The 18,954-nt window shown below is 45.8% G+C and overlaps 1 protein-coding gene across 1 annotated transcript in view; it reads right to left on the minus strand.

The window, feature by feature from the left end:
- The window catches only part of ZNF652 (zinc finger protein 652), an 84,100-nt gene extending 69,479 nt beyond the window's left edge, over positions 1-14,621 (minus strand). Inside the window, exon 1 of the mRNA XM_077459985.1 lies at positions 14,420-14,621. The gene's annotated coding sequence lies outside the window, so the exon portion shown is untranslated. The remainder of the gene's footprint in view (positions 1-14,419) is intronic.
- Positions 14,622-18,954: the final 4,333 nt, after the last annotated feature.

The raw sequence follows: 18,954 nt of genomic DNA on the forward strand, positions 1-18,954 counted from the left end.
GTTGTAAACCCTTGTGATTTTTCATCTTAATACATCCTATGCATTAAGGTGAAAAAACTTTTGGCAGGGACTGGCCCCCCCAGCCCCCCGTTTTACTTACCTGAGCCCCTTCATACCCTCGGCGGAGGCGCGCTGTCCCATCTCTTGATTGGGTAGATTGATAGCAGCGCAGCCATTGGCTCCCGCTGTTGTCAATCAAATCCAATGACGCAGGTGCCAGGGCCGAGTGTGGCATTCATGTCTATGGATGCAAATGCTGGACTCAGGCGTGCACCCACAAGGTCGAATGACGGTTTGCGAGGGGTCGCCAAATCCTGGACTGTTCCTGAAGCCCGCCCTGTTCTCCCTGCCTTTTCGTGGCTGCCCAGCAGGGCTGTCCCTGGAGCCTGTTGTCACCAAGCTGGGCCGTTCCTGGAGAGCGCGGCTGCCCACTCAGACTCTTCGTGGCCTCCCATTCAGTTCACGCCATGGCTGGGGGGCAGAGACTAGAGGTCAGCTGACTGGTGAGGAAAGTGACATGGGAGGGGCTGGAGGAGACCCTATCTCCTGATTTTGGCATAGTGACACAGTGAGTAACAAACACTGCCTGTGATTAGAGTTGCCCTTAAAAGTCCCCACTACAGTTCTCAGATCAGCAGGTGACCTTGATCAAGAGAACCTAAGTTGGCTTATCAGAACTCCCCGCCAGCACTGCCACTCATCCCAACTCCCCGCCAGCACTGCCACTCATCCCAACTCCCCGCCAGCACTGCCACTCATCCCAACTCCCCGCCAGCACTGCCACTCACCAAGGAGTAAGAGAAGGAATAAAAATAAAGAATACATGGAAGGGAGAGGAAAAGAGGGGAGGAGAAAAGAAAGAACAAGAAAAAGAACAAGAAAAAGAACAAGAAAAAGAACAAGAAAAAGAACAAGAAAAAGAACAAGAAAAAGAACAAGAAAAAGAACAAGAAAAAGAACAAGAAAAAGAACAAGAAAAAGAACAAGAAAAAGAACAAGAAAAAGAACAAGAAAAAAAACAAGAAAAAAAACAAGAAAAAAAACAAGAAAAAAAACAAGAAAAAAAACAAGAAAAAAAACAAGAAAAAAACCAAGAAAAAAAACAAGAAAAAGAACAAGAAAAAGAACAAGAAAAAGAACAAGAAAAATGGCTACAGAGAGGGATGAGGGAAAAAACAAGAAATTAGGATCAAGAGATAAAAGGGAAAGAAAGGAGAACAAAGAGAAAGAGTGGTACATCCTAAAATGTACCATAAGGGGTTTTAATACTGTACAAGTGGAAGGGACTCAGGGAACGCTAAATGTCTGTGGGTTAGGGGCACAAATTACTTGTCTTGCCTTGAGTGCTGACAACACACGCTAAGAAAGCCGGGCCGGAGACAGACAGAGAGGGCGCTGACAGGGAGGAAGGAGGGGGTGAGAAGAAAGAAGAGAGCAGGCATCCCATCATAGAGGAAGGCACTTTGACCACGGTTATCAGAGTGGAGCTGCCCTGGTTATCGTGGTCTGTTTAGAGAGGGCATACAGGGAAGTGGTAGGTTTAGGGGTTTTTTTTTTTTTTTTTTAGTTTAGAGGGGGACAGATTACATAGCACAAGCACTGTGCGATCCGCTTTAAGGGACCAGGATCTATAATAAATTTATATATATATATATATATATAAAATAGTTTTTTTATTGGGGGGGGGGGGGGGGTGTACGTGCAAAGTTCGCTTTAGACTACACATCCAAAGATTAATTGCACATCTGTACACGTCTTGTTTGGCTTATTAGTTGGAGGAGACCCTAGATCAGTCATGGTAAACCTTGGCACCCCAGATGTTCTGGAACTACATTTCCCATAATGCTCATGCACTCTGCAGTGTAGTTGAGCATCATGGGAAATGTAGTTCCAAAACATCTGGGGTGCCAAGGTTCGCCATCACTGTCCTAGATTGTAAACTCTACAAGCAGGGCCCTCATATTCCTCCAGTATTGAATTGTATTGTAACTGTACTGTCTGCCCTTATGTTTTACAGCACTGCGCAAACTGTTGGCACTTAAGGCTCCATGCACACTGGAGCTAATAAACTGCAGTTTGGGCGTTTTTTTTTTATGTGTCCATGCACACATGAACGTTTTTTAGCTTTAATGAGCAGTGGAGTTTATGGGCTTTTTTTCTGAACGCCAGAATAAACGCTCATAAACACGCGTTAGTGTTCGGCATTCTATTTTTTTTTCAATGCATTGTGGGAGTTTGGAATGCACGGTGGGGTTTTTGGAGTGTTCTCTGTGTATTTTTATTGAAAACGCTAGTACAAAACGCTATTAAAAGCACATTTTTCAACCAGCATTTTCTGCCAGCAATCTGGCGTCCAGAAAAAGCTTTTTTGAGCTTCAGTGTGCATGGAGCCTTAGGATGAACTCAGGCGTGTTCCCAAGTCCCCGCTCCCGCCAGGAAGCAGACACTCCGCATCGCTAATTACAGATAGTAAGACATTTCCCGATCTGTGCAGCCGTGGATCGGGAAATAGATCGCTGCTTGTGTTTTGCCCTGCCGAGTGTCAGCTTTCTGGCGGACGCAGGCAGCTGGACTTGCGAACATGCCCGAGTTCATCCTTATTGGTTCTATATAAATCCTGTATAATAATTGTATGTGCTGGCACTGGCTGCACTGGTGTGTATTATAATAGCCAACAAGAAAGGTGGCTTGACCTACAGTAAAACCATATAGGGTGGGTGCAGCCATACACACACAAAGGAAGTGGTCTGTTTTTGTTTTACACACAGAAGCAACCATGGATAATCAGACAGGTTTATATGTGCGCAAAAGAAGGTGAGGAAAATCACTTAACATAGGACCTCAAACATTATCTTCTGGGGGTAAAAGGGCTTCTGTTATGTTAAACATTAACGACTGATGGCAAAACTTCCTTTCCTGGATCTAGGCCTCATTCTGACAGGCGCTGACAACCATACTGCATGCATGAGGCCTCTGCATCCTCCTCAAGCCAACAGGCGTGCTGGTGAACATCCCTGAACAGACATTTCCTGTCAAATCTTAACATACAGCTGTATCTATGTAACCGCTGCATCTGCATCCACTTCCATAGGCCATCTGGGCAAAGTTAATGCATGTACTTTGGACCAGCTCAAACCGATGCTGCATACAGTAAGCAGCGTTTTCTTTTGGCGACTTACCCTCTGTGCACTAAAAAGAGTGTCGCTCGCTTCCACCACTCAGAAAAAGACTGACATTCATTTTTTTCATTGAATACAAAGCATTCTCCGATTATCTTAAAAGGGGATTGTGGTGTGATCTGGCTTCCTCACCACCTCTGCCAATCATAAAATGCCTTGTATTTACTGGAAAAAAAAAATAAGGCGTTACCTGGGTGTCAGAAGTGCGAGACCGAGCAACGCGCTATGTTTAGCGCACAGAGAAGAAGTCGCTCAGGCATCTTCCCAAACAAGATGCCACTTCCTTGATGTGGCGCGCAGGCTACAACACAGAATTACAGCTTCGCTATCGGGCCACATGAAGGTGGCATCTGGATAATCTGTTTGAGTCAAGCTGACCCAAAGTAAGTTTTTATACTAATCTCATTCTTGGAGTTCTTATTTAAAAATAAAAGGTGTACTTTTATAGCACAACTCCTGTATAGCTTCCCCTCACCCTCTTAGAATAGCTCAGAAGCAGCATGGTGCCACTGCTCAATCTGCCCCCTGGCATCCATTCACTGGATCCTGCAGTCACATCAGAAGAGTGAAGGGTCACTATCTGCTAGGCACCGCCGGCTTCTGATACAGGATGGTGGTGCCCAGCAGCTATCTGAAAGCTTTTACTGCTCTTAATGGATTTCTTTGGGAGGAGGGGCTATATTGCTACAAAGATCCCACAGTCATCTTTGTAATTAAAATGAACTATGACGCATTAGACAAAAACAAACACTTGGAGACAAACTAAGCTTACGTCAAATGATAATCCTGTAGGCCAAATGTAGCTTCCTGGAAGCCTGGCCAGAAAACTTTTGCCATCTGCTGAACCTGGCACAGGATCTAGGATGTGAGGTCTGTTAGGCTGGCCATACATTATACAATTTTCTGGTTTAGACTCAAAACCATATGGAGGTCAAACCTAAACACTTTCAATTTGTATGCAATCAGGCAGGCCCTTGCACTACATAGTTCAAGGTAAATCTAAAGGTAATTAAAGAAAACTGTATAATGTATGTGCAGCTTTAGGCACACCCCAAACATCTAAGGAAAGAGCACTCTCCCTCAACTGTGCATGCGCAGTGTGCTCTCCCCATTGCAACAGCAGCTGGGCTGTAATGACAGAGCGAGAGCGGGCACTGTGCAGGCAAGGGTGTGAGACACAGGGAGAACGATCATCCTTTAGATTCTTGGGTTGCAACTATCCTTTAAGGCAGTGGTTGTCAACTCCTGTCCACAGGCCAGGTTTGCAAGATAACAAATACATCACAGGTGAGATGATTTGCTGGAAATACTTCAAATCTGGCCTGTTAGTGGGTCCTGAGGACAGGAGTTGAGAACCACTGCTTTAAGGCGAGCCGAGTCACTAACTTGGAACAAGCACACACCTTAAAAAGTCAGAATATTGTCTCAGGTCAGTGCCACAAAGTACAAAAGCAATTCGATCCGTATGACAGCCACAAAGCCAGCTTTTAAAGGAGAAAAGATCCAAAAAGAAGGACCAACAAATCCCCCTTTTGTTCTGTGTAAAGCTGGCCGTCTCATATACAATCTCAGCATACAATTTGGAAAGCGCGGGTTGAACTGTACAGAATCTATGATTTTCTCAGGGTTACATAAAACACAATTCTGTCATAAATCACATTTTAGTATTCAGGTTGGTGTCCATTTTGCTGGGTGATGTGATGTGCCGTTTCAGCACATTGCATGTTTACATTTTCTTTCTGTAACTTTATTGAGAGTGAACACAGTAAAGCTGATCACTGCATTCTGATCAGTATGTGGCCATCCCTGTTCAGAAGTTGATTGTTACATTGGGAGGGAAGGAAATCTCCTACATCCAACTCTTATTTGGATAGAGGAATCTGTTTTATTAAATAGGTTGTAAAGGCAAAAGGAAAAGGCATTCTATGCACAAAGGCAAAACACCTTCTCTGTGCAGCAGCACCTAATACTTACCTGAAGCCCGTCTCGATCTAGCAAAATGCACGAGTACCTCGGCTCTCTGGAGACTGCCTCCTCATTGGCTAAAGCAGCCATTGGCTTCCTCTGCTGTCAAACACAGCCACTGAGCCAATCAGGAGAGCGAGAGAGCAGGGACAAGCAGAGCCGCAGCCAGGAAGCGAGCTTGTTCGGATACCCCAATTGCAAGCTGCTTGCTCTGGGGGCAGGAGGGAGGGGTCAGGAGCGCTGATGAGGGACCTGAGGAGAGGTGGATCGGGGCTGCTCTGTGCAAAACTATTACACAGAGCAGGCAAGAATAAAAGGTTTGCTACTAAAAGAAAAAAGGAAGATACATTAAAGCGGGCCTTTACCCTCCCGAGGACAATCCCGCCTCTCCACCCCTTCACCTTTCCTCTGCTGGAATAGGGCATTTTTTTTTTATGCCAAGTCCACCCTGCTTCCCCTTGCACGTCACTCACCTTAGGCAAATGACACGCACGCTGCCCGCGGTGCCTCCTGGGATATGTATGGCACATATCCAAGGGGCAAAGGCTTTCACTGACCAACAGGGGGAAGGCCTATCGGTGCATCATTGAGAGGCTTGCCGAACCAAGAAGAGCCGACGAGCCTCTCAATGATATTCAGAAAAAACATGGCTGCGAGGGACAGAGCTGTGGCCAGGCATGAGATGATCTCAGCGGGTTAATGCTGGATTAACTAGATGGGCGAGTATCTGGAATATCCAGATACCACCGTCAGGTAAGCAGGGCAAAAAAAGAAAATGGGGAAGTCGGCCGCAGTTCAGCCCAAACCGTCTATGGCCAACTTAACACTCCATTTAAGCCTCTGTAGTACACTGTGCTGCGCTGACCTGCAGTGCAGCAGAAAAATGCAGAGTGTCTGCATTTTTCCGCTGCACACATCACACCAAAGTTGTGAGAACAATGTTACAGAAAAAATTAATTGTTTTATATACCCCTGCAAAACTGGCATTGATCAGTTGCAGAAAATCATCAGTGACTGCGCAGTGTGACCAGGTCTTTAAAGCGGAGTTCTACTTGTTTTTACAAAAAGTGTAGCTGCTGACTTAACACTCACCTGTCCCACGGTCCAGCGATGTGGCCGCCTGAAACCTCGCTCCTCTACTCTCTGCGGCATGGCAAGAAGTTTGCAGGGGAGGGAGGGGGAGAGGAGTCGCTGCCTAGGTGGTGAGAGCGGAAGTGGGAGGCTGGGTACCTGTCAAAACTAGGTACCCCCCCCCAAAAATGACATACCAAATGTGGCATGTAAGGGGGAGAGGAGTGCTTAAAGCGCAAATTCCACTTTTGGGAGGAACTCCGCTTTACTGTACTATAAACCTTGAGTCGGGAAACACTCCATAAACCCACAAACCAGGTTTCTATGAACTGCTTTTTCCCCCTCTTACTTAGAACCCTAGTTTAGGAAAGCCCCATGCCCATGAGTCTCTGTGAGAATGTGTGCCCGTGCACAACAATAGCTACGAGACACAACCTCCATCCAGGACTACAGACAGTCACAAGATGCAATGCCTTACTCAGCATAGCACAGGCAAGCCTTCATTTCTATTTCTGCTGTTCACTCCCTAGCAGCAACAGGGTGCATCTTCAGGTGACAGTACTTGGTAAGTATGCATTTGCAGAGGGGGAGCGTGGGATTATTATTATTTTTTTTCAACGGAAGGGAAAGAAAAGAAAATTGAAATGCCCTTCTATCAAATTTTTACTGGTGTGTGTTCCCCCTGGGGAAATTTACCCCTCTATTTGTACTGGTGACCACTGCTAGGCCTCATTCACATTGGGACAGGGTAACAAAAGTGCGCATGTACCCGCACCCACGCGGATGTCAGATTGAAAGCAGTGGCAGTGTTCAAGGAGCTGTTGCATCCCAATTGGCAACACAGGACTGCCTGCACAGGGATACATGGAACACCTGTGCCTCCCCATGCAGGTAAACACGCCCTACGAGTGTGTACGCTATAGTACGCCCTGTGTGAATGAGGCCTTAGCAGGAAATAAAGGTGTTCCCAAACAAGAGGTAAGTGAACCTTTCAGCAGGGACACCTGTTCTTGGTACAACTATCTAAGAGCCTCTTTACACTGTAAGCTGTGACCTGTATTGTTCTGCACAAGAACACCACAGATTACTGCTAGGAAAATGGTTTTCTTTGTGCTCCATTCAAAGCTCAATGTGCAGGTGTTCCGTCAGATATGGTGACCCATCAGAATTGGTAACGGAAGCGACATTCTGTCGCCGCCATCTTGCTACACCCAGTACTCCTCCACAGTAAGGATACACCGAGAAGGGGGCAAGCGGACATCTTGTTACAACCACCGGAGATTTACATTTTACACTTATATTTAATAGTAAACAGAGCACATAAGGTGAAAAAGTATTTGGAAATCCATAGGACTGTTTACATGTTGAATTATAAAAACAGATGTGTTCTGTCAGATGACCAAAACTGAGATCAGCAGGTTTGCCGCTGCTTTTAAAATTCAACATCTAAACAGTCCGTCAGATTTCTAAATACTGTATTTGACCTTATAAGCTGCTTTTTCTGTTAAAAACTGTGAAATGCAAATCTCCGGTGGGTGTAACAAGATGTCCACTTGCCCCTTGTCACTATATCCATACTGTGGACAAGTGTGGGGTGTAGCAATATGGCGGCCTCGTTTCCAATTCTGATGGGTCGCCTAATCTGACAGAACACAGGCATTCTACTATTCTGGAGTTTGTCAATGCAGCACAGCTCAGCTTTGGTACATAAACTGTAATTAAGTGCAATTTTGTGGTGGAAAAAAAAAAAAAATTATATATATATATATATATATATATATATATATATATATATATATATATATATATATATATATATAAACGGGGTGACAGTGAAATGGTGCATAACACTACACCCTCATCACTGGTACACAATAGACAGCAAATCGTTATTCACCTTCAGCATAGCCATTTCAGGCGCTTTCTAGGGGGTTTTTGTGTGATGTTTGGCGAGTTATAGTCACTGACTTACAATGGACTAAATACTCAGATCCAAACCTGGTTTTTACAGGTACCCGCTCCTACTACCAGTCAGAAGCCAAATCCGCCTTAACCTTCTGAAACACATTCCAGGTCCCACAAAGCTGTGGGACCATTCACAAAGCACAGCTCGGCTTGTGCATGCGCAGTGGGCAGTCAGCTGTGAGATCACGAGGAATCACAACTGGCTGCCCACAGATAATATGCCGGCACCGGGACCCAAAGACCAGAGAAGAAACGGTTCAGATGAGCTGTATTTGTAGCTGCTAACTTTTTTTTTTTTTTAAGGCAGACCCACAGCTTGGAGGACCTCTAGGAAAAATAAGCATTTAAAATCTGCTGGCAAATAGGGAGTTAAGTGCAAGGTGGTGTATTCCACCTCCCCAATCCCCTCTATTTTGCTCACTGAGGGCTGACAGATCAGCTTCCACTATACTCCAGGGGCTCCAAGAGAAGGGATACGGATCTCCTACACACAGCAGTCACTCTACCTGTCCCCTCCTCTCCCCCGACCATTCACAGAAAGATTTGGATTTTATGAATGAGTTGATAGAAATTAAAAGGGTTCTGTGAATGGACAAGCGAAGAGAGGGGGGGTGGGGGGCTGAGAGAGTGGCTGCAGAAGACCCCCTATTAGATTGAGGAATTGGGGGTGTGCATATGGGTGTAACATGTTCCAAACTGTCAACTTATCCTTTAAGAATCAATGACACCCCGACACGCCTGCTGAAGTGCAGTCTCTCTGCGGGTCAGTAATGAGTCTGATTTTGCATGCATTCCTCACCCACAGGTATAAAATATATTCAAATCCAAAAGGAAAAACGTAATATACGGCAGCTTACCAGCCCTTAGATGTAGTGTCTGCATTAGCTTGTTCCCCTGGTGATCCCGCCAGTAACACACTTCCTGTCTTAGGGGGGCTCCTTTATCCACCTTTAGTGTCATCAGGACACGTTGGTTTTTATAAAGCCTTAAAGTTGTAAAGTCAGAAGTTTCTTTTTTTTTTTTTTTTTTTTTTTTTTTTTAGCTTAATGCATTGTATGATAAAAAGCCTTCTGTGTGTCCAGTGATGTCCAAGATTGTCTCAGCCGACCAAGATTCTCCTTGCTGATTGGCTGAGACACAGCAGCGGCGCCATTGGCACCCGCTGCTGCCAATGTCAGCTAGCCAGTCAAGGGAGAGAAGAGCGGGGCCGGGGCTTCTTTCCGAATGGACACAGGGAGCTGTGACTCCGCTCGGGTGCCCCCATAGCAAGCTGCTTGCTGTGGGGGCACTGAAGAGGGGGGAGGGGCCAGGAGCTCCAAAGAGGGACCCAAGAAGAGGGAGATCTGGGCTGTTCTCTACAAATCCACTGCAAGAGAGCAGGTAAGTACAACATATTTGTTATTTTTATAGGGGGAGGGGGAACAAGACCTTACAATCACTATAACACCACTCCCTTAGTGCACTCTCTATCATGATTTTATTAACAGACTGTTCAAACACCAAACAGCGGGGGAGACTTTTCCCCCAAAAAACATGTGGGAAGAATTTCATGCTCTGAACCCTTAAATGTTCCAAAAAGGCCTTCAAGTGAGACACTTTTGTAGCAGGCGCTCCTCAGGACACATCCAATAATTTACTGTCTGGAGGCAGCGCTGTCTGCTCTGAAAGCAATATTAAACTCAAAAACACAAATATAATACATTGCAGATTACCAATCAGTAGATGTGTAGGCTGCATTAGTTATTTTTTTTATTTTTTCTCTGTTGATCCAGCCAGTAACACACTATGGAGTCACCCTTACATGAAGGTACTAGAATTGTGTCTCCTATATAGTGTGCATCATTAGAAACATCAGCCCCAAGCCCAAGGTGACAAAGCACTCCTCTTCTCCAAACCGCACTGTCCACTGCTAACTTTTTCCTGTGAAGACCAGACATTCAGGGAAGCAGCACTAAGAGAGCAGAAGCCACCAGCATGGAAAACGTGTAAAAGTGCAAACGCTAAGGTAAAAATTGTACCAAATAGTTAAAGCAATAATAAACCGAAAACCAAAAATGTAATATATTGCAGCTTACCAATACTGAGACATGGTGACTGCACTTGTTTTCTTTTTTTTAGGCTTTTTTTCCTTCTGTTTTCACCTTGTGACCTGCTGCCTGCCGATCGCTACATGTTGGGTGAACTGTACAAAGCGAAGCATGGAGGCTGCGGCATTTAAACATCCCTATCTGTTGGCTATTGCAGCTCAAGTAGGGGGGAGCGTGGTTGGCGGGTAGCAAAAGTGTGGCTCAACGGTACATTTTTGCCACCCCCTAACCGCAAATGTAAATGAAGCCTTTCCAATTGAAACCAAACTCCCCCTCACACTGCAATTACAGCAACAGTTTTTTCCCTATTGGAATGAAGGTTTTACATAAATGAAAACTGACCCTTGTAAAAGCTCAGCTTATCCGTGTGTGCTGGAATAGCAGCCTCTTGTGCATGCGCAGGAGTGACGTCAATCCAAGCCAGCCATTGAAGGCGGCTAAAAACGGGCACTCACAAGATGCCATGCTGGCAAGGGACAGGCATCATTAGAGCAAAGGTGAGTATTTGCTGCCTTCAGTTCCACTTTAAGTGCTGCACCTAACTGCATGCTGCTTGCTGTGGCACTATACAGTTTGGCATGTGTGAAAATGCAATGTAGCGATGCATGGGGCTGTCACTAAGAATACCATTAAGAATTCCTCACTGGGGAAGGCACTCAGATGTCTGTGTGGAGAGTTGCAAGAACTTTAAAGCGGAGCTCCACATTTGGCACCTTTCAAGGGGGAGTGGGTACCTGATTTTGACAGGTACATGCTCCCACTTCCAGATGATTTTGCCACGGTGAAGTCAAGCGGAAGTTCGCCCCTCTCCTTTCCCTGCTGCCGGGCCATTCACAAAGCGCAGTAGGGCTTCACTACCAGTTTCCCTTACCCATAATGGTGGCGGCGGCACCAGAGAGCTGATTGAAAAAAAATTGGCTGGGGTGAAGACACCACTGGATTCGTGGACTGGTAAGTGACCTAATCTTAAAAGTCAGCAGTTACTGTATTTGTAGCTGCTGACTTATTTTTTTTCTGACAAAGCCTGGAGCTCCTCTTTAAGGAGAGAGCCTGAGAAGCTGACCATTACAGAGGGGAGGCGTCATTCTGGTGGGACAGCATTGCCTACAAGTCCTGACACTCGGATACCTGGCCAAGTTCTTCCTATATCCGCGCCTGCACGCTGCTAACCCCGGGAGCCCGACATCTGTTCTTCACTCCAGGTCAGGATCTGCAGAAATTCCCGCTGTACTGATCTCAAGATCTCTCCTTCCAGTCACAGTGCTTTTCAGAGGGCATTTAACAGGCAGCAAGGAGTTGTAATATCACCTCCTCACTGTCTGATTTAAAGGATCAGTTCACCTTTAGGGAAAAAAAAAAATCGAATTTGCATTATTTTTTTCCTAAAGGAGCCTGTAAAGCATTGCAAACGCGATAAGCAGGTGACAGGTGCAATGTCTGGCTCCTGCAGACTACCAGTATAGCTGTCTGCCTGTACCTCCTATACTAGGAGTCTGCTCACCAGAGCCCTAGCAGTTCATTAAGAACTACAAGCCATCCCCTACAATGGCTGACAGTAGTTGTAGTTCATTCAAAGAACTCTGAATAAATGATGTGGGAGTCCCGCATGGCCTGCGCTGTTTTCAAATAGTTGGGATGAGCTCCAGCGTGTTCGCGCACTCCACATGCAGAGCCCGCCAGGAAGTCAGCGCAGCGCTAATCACAGGCAGTGAGACATTGTCCCGATCTCTGCAGCCGCACATCAGGAAATGTCACTGCCTGTGATTAGCGCTGCGCCGACCTCCTGGAGGGCTCTGCACGGGGTGTGCACCAACACACTGGGGCTCATCCTTATTAAATTGGGACAATGGAGGTGGAGAAAAGATCCCCAGCCTGCTGGGGGGGGGGGGGGGGGGGGGGGCGGAATCCTGGAGTGAGGTGGCGGATGCTGACCATGTTGCACTCTAAATATGGGTGTAACAGGCAACATGTTCAGAAAGGTGAACTTATCCTTTAAAGTGGTTCTAGAGGCTCAAGGTTATTTATTCTTTCATGCATTCTAAACATGAAGCTAAAAAAACCTTGTCTTTTCTGCATCCCCCCCCCCCCCCCCCCCCATTACTTAGCTGACCCACATCACGATCCAGTGGTGTGTACGACAGCCATAGCACTCCAAGGACTCTCCCTCCACATTGGCTGAGAAAGCAGAAGGAGGAGCCATTGCCTCCCAATGCTGTCAATCACAACCAGCGAGCCAATAAGAAGAGAGAAGGGCTGTGAATGGACACGCAGAGCAGCGGATCAGGAGCACGCCTGTTTGGGTGCCCCCACTGAAAGTTGCTGGCTCTGGGGGCACTTGGCAGAAGGGAAGGGGCAGGAGAGCCAGCGGGGGGCCTGAGAAAAAGGGGTTTGTGCTGCTCTGTGCAAAACCACTGCACAGAGCAGGTAAGTGTTTGTTATATAAAAAAAAAAAAAAAAAAAAATTGCCTTTAAAATGTTACTAAACCCAGGACCCTGCATTCACTATATCCGGTCTCCCTCAGTACACAGAACATGGAAATGTAATTATTTTAGTAAATATGAACTGCTAAATATTTTTTCTCATAAGCAGTATATAGCAGTCTTGTGACTTCTATTAGTGTTTGGTTAACGCTTGCAGAAGGAGTTGTCACTCTCCTCCGACTGTCCTATGAGGCTGCAGCACCCCTGACCCTCTGTCTGGACAGTGCTGATTTGCCCTTGCTGATCACATGTACCCACCCAAGAAAAAAAGAGAAAAAAACTAGCCATAAACACCAAACTGAGCATGTGCAGAATGCACCCAAGGCTCTGTTCCATCAGGAGGAGGATTGGGGACAGCAGAAGGGGAGGATCAGAGGAGACAGGATCAAACAGCCTTTCTACACAATGCGGAGGATATACTCCCTGTGGAACCTAAGGGATTCAACAAGCGTTACTGCATATACAGACTGATTTTTACTGTTGTGGGTTTAGTAACACTTTAATGGCGCGCTACAATTGTGTGTATTGCACTCAGTGGCAGCCCGGCCCCATTGAACTCAATGGGCAAATCTGACAAACAGAGCCTGGCACAAATCTGCACCCCGAGTCAAAAATACTGTGACCACCAAGCATCGCAGCCTTGGCATGCGTACAGCCCCATCTGGCTGTTATTTTACAACTTATTTGGGCAGCTGGGGAAAAAAAAAAACGTTGCCCTTTTTTACCACCCATATGAGACCGACCTATTTCATACCTAGATATAATGCGTGTCATGACAGGACACTGAAAAAAAAAAAGGGGGATACCAAATAAATGATTGAATGAAACCCTATGGGTGTGTGGGTTGGCGTACCCCAAGTAGGCACCAAAGACCCCAAAAGAGAAAGTGATGTGAATGTATGACGTATATGGAAAGCACTGCGTACACTGATGGCACTATACAAGTACCTGGAATAAAAGAAGAGAAAGCGGGTACTGCATGCGATCACAAGACTATACTAAATAAAGTATTTATTCTTTCATATGATATAATCTTGGGGTCGCATTTAGCACCCACTTTCTCTTTTGAGGTCCTTCCCCCTAGTCCTTTATTTTGTTTTTGCACTTTTTATTCCCAGCGCCCGTTTTCTGTAAATTTTCACCCGCCAACATATAATAGTGATCAGAAATACGTTCATCCCTTCACATCAGTCCCGGCATCTCATGTGTCCCCAGCCCCTGCTCCGACAGGCATTCCCCTGACTTTGGGGGCTTTCCTCCAACTTCCTGTTGTGTCTCCAGGACAGGAAGTGAAGGGAAATGTCCTCCAGGAAGTTCCAATCACCTGGCCGGGGGTGTAACCCTTCCCTGCTCCATGCACAGCTGAATAAAGTTGTGTTTGTGGGTGCAGTTGAATGCATTCCAATGGGTGGGTGAGGAGACAATCAGATTTGGAGGACACCCCCAGCCGATAGAATGTATTGCCCCTCCCTAGGCCCCCAATGAGGAGCCTACCCCGGTCAGGGCCCGGCCGGCCTCCTGTGGATGGGAGTCCATGTATCAGTCAGTATGGATCTCCTCAGTGCGGCCTAGTCAGCCCCAGAGGCCTGGCTCCCAGTGCAGGCTCCCCCTCCCTGCACAGGCCTCAGCCTGCTCCCTCCACACACCAGGCCCGCGCTTCCCTTCTCTTACCCTCCCTCCCGGGGTGTCTCGGTCCATGGCTCCCGGTAAGCTTCCTTCCTGTCCTCGGCCTCCTCCTCCTCCGCCGCTCACGTCACTAGACCGAGCGCCCCCCTCCGTGCGCGCTCCCGGCGCCGCGCAGCTACGTGGCCGCTGCCCGCTCCGTGGTAAGGGGGGCGCGCGCCTGCCTTGGCTCGGCACTCGACGAGCGTTTGCACGCATGCGCGTTTCGGCGAACAGGGAGAAAGCGAGCTAAGGACTGACAGAGCGCATGCGTGCGGGGAGATGGCGCGTGGCCGCGTTTGACTTGGCACACGCGCAGTGGGCATTCGAGCTCTTCTCCATACCACGCGTGCGCGAACCGCTACAACCTAGCGTGTCATAGCCGCCAAGGCTGCCCTGCGAAAATGTGTTTTGAAAAAATAGTAATTAGTTGTCGGTATTCTATCTTTTATTCTTCCATTATCTTACGTGTTTTGTTACTGTATATCTTTTATTATTTTGTGGCCCGCGTTATTTTTTAGGGCTTCAACAAAATGGCGGCCTGATCGCTAAAAGGCAGAAGGGTTGACATTTGTAGGCGGGGCTTCGGCGGTGACACAGCAGTACCCTTGTAACCTTTATTGTGCAGACCTCTGATTTAAAGGGGCGATGTCTGATTGGCTGGGGATCTGGCCAGGGATGGCTATTTCATTTTCTCTATACTCCAGGCAAATGTGGATAAACAAAAATAACATTTATTCCATATATGTATTCAACGTACTTCAATAAACGATCAATTGCTTTTACCAATCGATCTACTCCAATAGGAACAATTGATCTTTAGTCGACAACCCATTAAATTGATACGACACACACCGGGAAGAGGATAGATTGTTAAGACATGATCGTAATTTGTCGTACATTATGGATCGCATCTATGTTACCTCATGCAATCTCACAATCTGATCGATTGAAAACCCTTTTCATGAACAAACTATCTTGGTGCTGCTGATTGATGCAAAATGATTAATAATATTCCATCCTGGCCGATCGACTCAAATCTGATCTAAATCAAGTCTAATGGTGGCCATACACACTTTGATAAATGATTGATCTCTTTTCCATTTGATCTTCACCAATAACCGATCGATGATTGACTCAAGGAAGCAGATTCTCAATTGTTAGTCGATATGATTGTATGGTCAAACTGCAAAACAATCAAATAGGCAAAGCTTCCCTTCGCTTTGCACTTGGTTTGGATCAGATTCGATCAAACTGAGTTGATTGTCGAAATGATTTATATTCATATTTGGATCATCTTTGATCGACTGGATTATGAGGTTGCCTGGTGGGAAGAGAGAAGCGATCAATCACATACGATCATATCTTACAACTATTGATCAACTATACTTCCTTTTGTGGCATATTGATCAATTGATTGAATAACTGACTACTGATCGATTATTCTTATTGGAGAAGATCCATTGGAAAATATATCGGCAATACCCTGATAGAAAATAGAACTCATTACTGTGCTGATTCTCCTTCTACTGTCCAATCACAGTCTGTGCTCAGAGGAAGTAGGATGAATGGCGCTGTCCATCAGACCGAGCGCTTCTTGTTGTGAAAAAAAGAGCACTGCAGGGGGAGAGCAATAAAAGCTGCTTTTTGATTTGATCTTTTATTGGGCTATTATTATTATTTTTTCTACTTTAAGAGATAATCCCTGGAATTCATTAGAAATGTGTCTCCAGTCCATGCAACAACGGGCACAGCCTGCAGCAGATTCATATAGCTGTCAGGAAGGTATATCAGGCATCACTAAATGGCGGACCATGGTCCGCATCCAGACCAAGTCACTGTCCCCTCCGGACACCCATGGTTGCACCATTTAGTAGCTGTCGGTTATTCCCCTCCGCTATCGGGAGACAACACAGTGCTGGATGGAGGGTGGGAGCTGCTCCAGTTAACTGATTGGTTGCTAGAATTCTGGAGCGGTTCTAGCAACCAATCACAAGCTAGTTAACAGGAAAAGCTGTCCAACTCCACCCCTCCATACAGAACTGTTGGGCCTCATGACGTCAGTTCTAGACCCGCTGTACCTCCCACCCGGGGCCTCGATCCTCCGCATCGCTGGACCCTGGGACAGGTAAATGTCCGATTATTAAAAGTCAACAGCTGCAGAAGTTGTAGCTGCTGACTTTTAATAATTTTTTTTTTTTGTTAAGCATTACACCGCTTTAATGGTATTTTGCCCCATCCATTTTTCCTTCTATCCTGACAAGTGCTCCAGTCCCTGCTGCAGAGAAACTCCCCCATAACAGGATATTACCCCCTCCATGCTTTACTGTAGGAATGGTGTTATTTGGATGGTGGTCCGTATTAGATTTCCACCAGACATATCATTTGGTGTTGAGGCCAAATAACTAAATTTTAGTCTCATCTAACCATAACACCTTTTTCCATGTGGCCTCAGAATCTTCAATGTCTGTTTACAGTGGTCAGGTGAGACTAATGAGTTAACAGACATTGAAGATTCTGAGGCCACATGGAAAAAGGTGTTATGGTTAGATGAGACTAAAATTTAGTTATTTGGCCTCAACACCAAATGATATGTCTGGTGGAAATCTAATACGGACCACCAACCAAATGACACCATTCCTACAGTAAAGCATGGAGGGGGTAATATCCTGTTATGGGGGGGGGGTTTCTCTGCAGCGAGGACTGGAGCACTTGTCAGGATAGAAGGAAACTGGTTGGGGCAAAATCCCTTCAAATTCTTGAGGAAAATCTGCTGCTATCTGCCAGAAAGTGGTCAATGGAAAGGAGGTTTACCTTCCAAGGTGAAAACGACCCAAAGCACACAGCAAAAATGATCACAGAGTGGTGGTAGGAGAAAAAGGTGAATGTCCTTGCATGGCCTAGTCGGAGCCCAGACTTAAACCCCATTTAAATTCTGTGGATTGACTTGAAGACTGAAGTCCACAAATGGTCACTATCAAATTTAACTGAACTTAAGCAGTTCTGCAAAGAAGAGTGGGCAAATATTGCAAAGTCTAGACGTGCGTAAATACAGCTGGATAACACAAAAACTGTCCGTCTTCATTTCAGGCTGCAAAGCAACAAAATGGGATTATTTTTAAAAAGGGGGTCATTCTTTTTTACACCCACTGTATATATTGTACATCAGGGATTTGCAATTTGTGGACCTCCAGCTGTTCCAAAACTACAAGTCCCATCATGCCTCTGGATGTCATGCTTGTGGCTGTCAGAGTCTCGCTATTCCTCATGGGACTTGTAGTTCTGCAACAGCTGGAGGTCCGCTAATTGCATATCCCTGTTGTACATTCACAGCAGTCCCTATCCTCAAGGAGCTTACAATCTAAGGTCCCTAACTCACATTCATGCTTACACATACTACAGCCAATTTAGACCAGAGCTAATTAACCTACCTGCATGTCTTTAAAATGTGGGAGGAAACCTACGCAGACACAGAGAACATACAAAGTCCAGTCAGGTAATACAAGTTGGGATTCTAACTACCATACCGATTTGTAAAGAAAACTTTAACTATGTTGACTTTCATTTATGCACATTTCTTGCAAAAAAATAAGTTTTTTTTTTTTTTTTCCAGTACAGGGCAGCACATATCAGTATAGCACACTGGTGTGAACTGGCCCTAATGAAATACATGGCTTTTACAACATATATGCACTGCCATGCTTTGATCAATGCATACCAATATATCTAGTGCAGGGGTCTCAAACTGGCGGCCCTCTGGTTTTTCCAAAACTACAAGTCCCATGAGGCATTGCAAGGCTGACAGTTACAAGCATGACTCCCGCAGGCAGAGTAGGTCTGCAACAACTGGAGGGCCGCCAGTTTTAGCCCCCTGATCTAGCGTGAACAACCCTTTGCAAGCAAAACTTGTTGGAGGTGGGGACCCAGGTGGATGGAGAAGACCACATGAGCCGTGGGGAGAATCAGCTGGAAGATTTTCCTGTACTAAGCACCGTCTACTGCAGTTGCTACATCAAGCTGATGACAGGTTAATTTTAAAGGAAACCTGTGCTGAAGACTGCTGACATCACATATACGGGAAATTAGGAAATTTACAGGCGCTAGACCATCAGGTCAGCATTTTCTGAATGTAAAGCTTAAAATAGGAACATAGTGCAAGAGGACGGATCACCTTCTTCACAAAATGTGGTAGATTACTTCACTCATTGTGTCTGAATATTCCATTATCACACAAGTCCTGCTTTTACCATGTATTCAGAGAAAGGTATATGTCCTGCTTTACATGAAAATGTTCCAAATAAATATAACCAAAGTCCTACTGACAATGTATTAATTACCTGTTACCTTTTCACATATTCCCTTTTGCCTCTCTTGTTCATGTGCAGGAATAGCTGTGAAGTGTTTTTTTTTTAAAATAAAATTCTTGCCATTCGCACCTCTGCCAATATGGCAACACCACTGCCTGTGCATACGCTGTATGGAGCATTAGCATTGTGACCCTTCTGTGTGCGCTCTATCACATGACAGCACGCTGCAATACCCAC

This window comes from Lithobates pipiens, unplaced genomic scaffold (genome assembly GCF_037356315.1).
Source record: "Lithobates pipiens isolate NorthernLeopardFrog02 unplaced genomic scaffold, aLitPip1_a1.2 Scaffold_28, whole genome shotgun sequence".
In the NCBI taxonomy this organism is placed as follows: Eukaryota; Metazoa; Chordata; class Amphibia; order Anura; family Ranidae; genus Lithobates; species Lithobates pipiens.